This window comes from Prenolepis imparis, unplaced genomic scaffold, assembly GCF_030444845.1.
Source record: "Prenolepis imparis isolate NDT839.2.m4 unplaced genomic scaffold, iyPreImpa1.0 SCAF_23, whole genome shotgun sequence".
Classification (NCBI taxonomy): Eukaryota; Metazoa; Arthropoda; class Insecta; order Hymenoptera; family Formicidae; genus Prenolepis; species Prenolepis imparis.
The window spans coordinates 441,915-449,847 of record NW_028141181.1 but is presented as its reverse complement, the minus strand read 5'-3'; positions in this window follow the sequence as shown (position 1 = coordinate 449,847).

Here is a 7,933-nt window from a genome sequence, read left to right as displayed (position 1 = left end):
AGTTTAGACATGCCTCGCTCGGTGGAATGACATCACTGTTATTGGAGAATGTAAAGTAGCCGATTTCTTCGATCGACGTCAACAAATTCTCTAGATACCGATATTTCGGCTGTTGCAGTAACTTTGAGTACACGTACACGTTTTCGAAGCAAACACCGTGCGGGCTTTCTATCAAACTAATCAAGACGTTAGTTTTACCGCAATTCGAGGGACCGCATACGATCGCGCGTATAGTAGTCGGCAACATCGTACCATGTCTGCGCATCTCCGCGTTGTCCCCCACCGAGCGTAATCTGTCGTCGCAATTCGTCACGCGTATCGTCAAAGGTTGTCGCACGAATCTCATTTTCCCACTCCCCGATTGAATCGAACGCTTGCCTATTTATAGCTGCGCGAAACCACGAATCGCTCAGTAACGAAAAAATGTTTGTTCTGCTAACAAGTGCTTCCGATATTCACGGTTTAAGCGCCGAACAGCTGCAATTTGTGCCAAAAGCAGTTTTACTGCAATGTGAAAATCACATCCACTACGTGTGGGACAAGCTTCCGGAACACATAAAGGCGGATCCAGAGATTCAGGCCTGCCGCCGCTGTTTCGAACATTACAATCGACCGTGGCAGCGAACGCACATCGACGGTCCATCGCCGATGATAAAGGATTGCAGCGAATGTCAGCGAAAAAAATAGGTAGAGGACTATTAAATCACGCAATAAACGCACTTCCAACCGAATTCCATATCCCCGGCTATCAGTTTTGTGGTCCGGGCACGCGGCTACAAAAGCGATTAGCCAGAGGCGATCGAGGTATCAACCCATTGGACACGGCGTGCCGTGAACACGATATTGCGTACTCTCGGCGCAACGATCTCACCGAGAGACACGTGGCGGATAAGGTACTCGCCGACAAAGCGCGAACTCGTATCATTGCGAGAGATTCGACTCTCGGTAAAAGAGCCGCTGCCACAGCTGTCTGGGCAGCGATGAAAACCAAGACGAAGCTCGGTATGGGCCTGAAGACGACGACGAAGACAAAGAAAAAGACGACGAAGAAACGGATACTTCCGGTAGCGAAACGTGGGGGTGTATTACCGATTCTACCAATGTTGGGCGCGCTTGGATCCATGATTGGTGGAGCGGTTGGTATAGCAAAGATGGTGAACGATGGAAAAGCTGCACAACGTCAGTTGCAAGAGATGCTACGTCACAATCGCGCCATGGAAGGTCACGGATTGTATCTCGCTCCATACAAACGTGGACGAGGAGTTTCAAAAAGAAAAAAAAAAAACGTCAAAGAGACGCTAAAAATGCCAAAGGGCGAAACTACTAATATACAATTGCTGCAACTGGCAAAACGTATGCGCATTCGATACTTTAGAGGTGTTTTCATGCGTGATTCGCTACCGATCGGTGGTATATATCAAAACGAGAGCAGCATCATAAATTTGGATAACGCTAAAGGATCAGGTACTCATTGGGTGGCGTACGCAAAGAGGGGGAATCGCGCTATATATTTCGACAGTTTTGGCAATCTTCGATCACCGAATGAATTGGTGCAATATTTCGGGCGGAACGTGACAAAGATACAGTATAATCACACACCTGTTCAAACTTATGATCAGAGCATCTGTGGATAATTGTGTTTGCAGTTTCTCCGAACGGTCGATACACGTGAATTTAAAGACGGACATTGCATTATTTAACTCAGTATTCGTTAAACAGTTTTGCCGATATGTCTATGACATTCACGCTGACTGGAAAGAGTAGCGTCCTCGCGGCAAACTACTTTCCCGCCATAGATTTGAGCGACGATGAATACGAACTCGGTCTAGCGGATTTTGAGACTTATCACACGATATCGAACGTGAATTCCTCGAATAATAAATTTTACTTTGGCAAAGATGACGCGGAAATTACGATTCCCGAGGGATCGTACGAGCTGCAAGCGATACATGAGTTTTTGAAACATGCAATTTCACGAAAATGTCCGCGACACGCTGTTCGTGATGACGATAAAAAACACATTGACAATGGTGACTTTGAAGATGAAGAATACCCGATAGTGCTCCGCGCTAATTACAATACGATGAGGAGCGAGATCAAATGCGCCTATAGAATGAATTTTAACAAGCCTAACAACATTGGATCGCTGCTGGGATTCTCGAACCGTATACTGCAGCCGCGAAAATGGTACGAGTCGGACATGCCGATTAACATTATCAACGTGAACATTATCCGCGTAGAGTGTAACGTGACCGCGGGCGCATACAGCAACAGCAAACTCGTTCATACGATACATGAATTTTCACCGAGGGTACCACCAGGATATAAGATATCGGAAACACCGGCGCACATCATTTACTTGCCGATCATCGCGCGGAGCATTACGGATTTAACGTTACGCGTTGTCGACCAGGACAGACGATTGCTTGATTTTCGAGGAGAAGAGATCACCATTAGATTGCACGTACGACGACGACAGCGATAACGTACGTGTGCGGCGTATGAGATGCTCGTGTTGAACGGATCGAAAGACACGAGAGATAACAATCTTTATGGAGCCAGCGACAACAACAACAACGTCGACATTCGCTAATATCCAATCATCCGGTTGCGCCAAGAAAAAGAAACTGAACGCATCAAACGTTGCGTTTTTACAATCTTTGGGATTCGCGGTGCGAAATCTCTGAACAATGACCGACATCCTCAACATCGGGGAAGAGCCAATCTTCGACGATCGCATCATCAAAATTGAGACTTACACGTACAACCCGTTCGCCAACACCACGTTCGGACACAGTGATGAGATAAGAATACCCATACAACAACAGGATCTGTATACGTTGCCGTTTGACAGTTTTCTATACATCGAAGGAGAATTAAGGATAAATAGACCAGCCGAAGGATCTGATGTGATACTGGGAAATAATTGCGTCGCATTCATGTTTGATGAGATTCGATATGAACTCGATGGCGTGGAGATTGATCGCAACAGAAACGTGGGAATAACAAGTTTGCTCAAAAACTATGTAACGATATCATCCGATAGAAGCGTGATTATGAGAAACGCCAGCTGGAGTGATCCGACTACTGTGAATGGAAACTTCAATTTTTGCGTGCCGCTCTACATGTTATTGGGATTTTGCGAGGATTACAGACAAGTGGTGATTAACGCTCGTCACGAGTTGATCTTAATACGATCGCGCAACGACAACAATTGTCTGGTTGGAGATTCGACGCTGGAGCCTGTGATCAACATATTCAAGATACAATGGCGAATGCCACATGTGTTGTTGAGCGAGATTAAGACGCTGTCTATGCTGCGCGCTCTGGACAGCGGACGCTACCTCAGCATGAGTTTTCGCTCGTGGGATCTGTATGAGTTTCCGCTATTGCAGCGTACAACCAAGCATTCGTGGGCCATTAAAACCGCGACTCAGCTGGAGAAACCACGATACGTTATCTTTGCTCTGCAGACAGGCCGGAAGAATGTCATGTCTGAGGATATGAGTCGATTCGACGATTGTAAATTGACCAACGTGAAACTCTATCTGAACTCGGAATGTTATCCGTACGACGACATGAATCTGGACTTCGATAAAAACAGATGGTCGATTCTGTACGACACGTATGCGCGTTTCTGCAAAAACTATTACGGATACGACCCGAGTCTCACCGTCTCAATGTTTCTACGTAACGGCCCATTCGTAATCATCGATTGTTCTCGACAAAACGAATCGATCAAGAGCTATGTTGATCACAGAGCGCAACCGTGGATGTGAGATTGGAATTTGAGTGTAAGGAAAACGTGCCGATGAATACCTCTGCACACTGTCTCATCATACATGATCGCGTGATCCAGTACAACCCGTTGACCAACGTTGTGCGTAAAATCACCTAAATGCACCAACAATTTAGAGAGGGGGAAGCATAGCAGAATATAAATCAAAGTGTTATGAGATGGTTGTCATTCTTCTTTTTAAACTGATACATCGAAGAGAGAGATTTCGTCATGTCCGTACCAACGTTTGTGGATCGACAGGGGTTTATCCTCAATAAACAATTCATTGTATAGGAAGCGGCAATCCTGAGAAGAGGATTTATTTTATCACATTTTTTCGCATGTCCTGTACCATGGGATGTGCTCATAAAATCGGAGAGACACCAAGCCTCATGGTTGACTCGAAATCATCATGGATTACGATGGAATGATGGAAACGTTCCATATAGCATGGCTCAGCGTTTGATTACAACAGCTATCGTTGGTGGACCACATGAAGAAGAAGAAGAATCCATTCTCGTATATGTAAAAGGACTTGAAAAGCGAGAATGGTTAGCCGATATATTGGATGGTGCGGGAAACGGTTTCATTATTGAGACCTTGGATGCTGATTACGACGATATCGAGTCTCTAAATAATCTAGATGTTAAAAACACTATGCGATGTGGAAAACATGTTAAGAATTGCGCATTACAAAATGTATTCAAAATATTTAACTGGTGGTCGCAACGCCAGAAAGAATTGCAAGATTTGGAAAAATAAAATATTTAAACATTAATGTGTTTTATCTCTTATTCCCCTTCCCCAATCCTTTCCTCACGAATCGTTTCTAAGTATTCTTTTTATCCGAGCGCCGTTTCCCCTTCTCCTAAATTTCATAGCGCCAATAGTATTCTAGAATCTCCCACCACATTTACCCCACTACTTTTAAAAATAAGCGTCATGTACAATACTCGATTAATTTCTTTATACGATCAGTGTCGCGTTAATCGTTCGTACTGGTGGTTTCACTTTTAAAATCTGGAAATATGTACTACGCTGAAGGAAGCAGCGGCTCCGGCAGACATGTGAATAATTACATACCGAATTGTAATGAAACTCCATCGTTTGAGAACAAATGCGACAAGTAAGTTTAACTTTTTCTATTTTTCTATTTTTATGTCTTTATATTTTTTACAAATTGTTTTATTTTTAAACTAATTTCATTTTTACATCTTTTCATTAAAGCCTCATGCGGTTCGTATACTATGCAAACGATATGCATTGACAGCTACGGGATTTAAATTCCTCGAAATTGGTATCAAAGTGGATCCACCGAGTTACGTGGAAATCGCCATAGGAGATCATCGAAGAAAGGAACTGATACTATCTCTCAAAGCGTGGAAGGGACTCTACGAGCAACGTTACAATATTCAGAATCTGCTTCGAAACGACTCTAAAGAAGCCTACAGTTTTATAAGCCTTGGACCACTAACAGTGCGAGTTCGTACAATTAACGACGCCAAGTTAATAAGTCTTGAATCTTCAAATGTATGCATGATGATGATCGAATCGACGTTACACCGTATGTTCGATCTCGATCCATGCATCGATGTGACTTTTGACCGATTAGTTAAAATTACCAATACAGTCGATATCAAGTTTACGCAATTTTCAAATATCGCGTCCACTGTAAAGGATAATAAAGAAGTATTAAATGTAATACACGCTAGCGACGCCTTCAACAAGCATCAGCTCATCGATTGTGAGCTGGCAGCTTTAGTTTTTAGTTCATAATATGTAGGAAAAAAATATGTAAGAAAAAAATATGTAAAAGAATAAAAGAGTTTTTAAGTTTAAATTATGATGTAATTTCTTTGCACACATTTCCAATTTCCATCTTTCTCCCACCCGTAAGCAGTCCCAGCTCTTATACGTATAGCTCCCCAATAGTTGCTTGGTCCTTACGGGGGATGACGTCATGCGGGGAAGGGGGAACGTGACGCTAGAGACTGAGAGGCTAGGGACCGAGAGGCTAGGGACTGCGAGGCTAGGGATCGCGAGAGATAGCGCTTAGAGGAGACTAGGGACCGCAAGAGAGGTGTCGCAGCGAAAAACATGAAAGAGAGAGAGATAGCGCGAGGTTAGGGACTGCTAGAGAGATAGCGCTTAGGAGAGAAAGAGAGAGCGCGAGGTGAACGCGAGAGAAAGAGAGCGAGAGGCGCACGCGAGAGATGACGCAGTGAGGGAAAAGAACAGGAATTTTTAAAATGAATATATTAATTTAATATCAATTATTTTTAATTATGAATAAATGTGTATTATACATTTGTGTGTGTGTTTGTGTGTGTGTGTGTGTGTGTGTGTGTTTAAAAGAATATAATTGGATATAAATGTATATAAATGTATATAAATGTATATAAATGTGAATATAAATGTGAATATATAAATGTGAATATAAAATGGAAATAAAATGGATATAAAATATAAATGAATATAAAGGTAAGAATATAATGATAAGAATATAAAGATAAGAATATAAATGAATATTATAATATATATATAAAAATTGTCGGTGGTGGAGGTGGCTACGGTGGAACCGACGATAGTGGAACGGCGGCGGATTGATGCGAGGCGGTGAGGCGGCCGGGCGGCTGTGCCGACGATGGTGGGGGTGGCAAGGCGACGGTCGTGGAACTGCTGCGAAGCGGGACTCCTGCATAAGAGAAAAATCATTTTTTATTAGTATTTTCTTAATTATACATGACAAATATATATATTTTTCATTTTTTTTATTATAAAATAGATACTTACATATAATCTCGATCTCCTCAAAAAATTCTCGAAGTCGGAAAATATCCGTCCACCACACCTCATTTAGATACGCCCATTCGCGGTCCTCCTCCCTATCTCCCCACAATTCATCCAAGTTTTGGCGATTCCGTCGCCGCAACATTCGAACTTTTTTCATTTTCGACACATTTATAAAGCCATGGATTTCGATGAATCCATTTATCGACTCGTCGTCGTCTGGGAATTCCTCTCTCATGTTCTAAAATTAACAAATTTATTAGATTCATTAGATAAAAATTGAATAATATAATCAAATAATAAAAAACTTACCGACAACGCACACGTTAAAAACAGAGCCCTTATGATGCTGACAATAAATGAGACCTTCCATGATTTTGGTTTCCTGTAATCTAATACTCTTTGCAGCCCTAAGAAGGGCATATTTCCAATTAATTCTGTTATTAGGGTCTCTAAAAAGTTGGAGCCCAATATGCCTCCTAATTCAAACGGCATTTTTCACTTTTATTCACAACACTTTATTCTAGCACTTACACTGGCACTTCGCTCGGCGACTGTTCGAGACTTTTTGATGTGGAGACAGACTCTCTCCATAAGCTTCAGCTCCATCTCAAACTTTCCACAAAGGAATACCATAGTGATAAATATCTGTTTATAAATTCGAGCTGCCTGCGCTCACTGTCATACTGTTTTGTTTATACCCTCGAAAAGGACCACGAGAGCGCTTAGAAGAGAGAGAGCGTGAAGCGTTTACTAGAGATAGCGCGAGAGAGAGAGATGTAGCGGCGAAGAGTGCGAGAGATGACGCGCGAGAGAAGAAAAAGATGGCTCGGCGAGATACATGAAAGAGAAAGATAGCGCGACGCTAGGGACCGCGAGAGAGCAAACGCTTTAGGAGAGCGTGAAGCGTTTACTAGAGATAACGCGCGAGAGAGAGATGTAGCGGCGAAGAGCGCGAGAGATGACGCGCGAGAGAAGAAAGAGATGGCTCGGCGCGGTACATGAAAGAGAAAGATAGCGCGACGCTAGGGAGCGCGAGAGAGCAAACGCTTTAGGAGAGCGTGAAGCGTACGCGAAGCAGAGAGAATTTAATTCTACTAATATTTTAATAATAAATTTTAATAATTTAAATAATGTCGCGATGAGGGAGAAGGACGTCTTATTCTAGAATAAATATATTTTTCTTTTAATATTAATAATTTTTAATTATATATGCGTGTAATACAGGTGTATCTGAATATAAGAAAAAATGGAATATATAAAAATAATATATCAAATAATTGATATTAAATATAAAAGGAATAATATAAGAATATAAAAATTTAAAGAGTATAGAATTTAAAATATAAGAATATAAAATTTAAA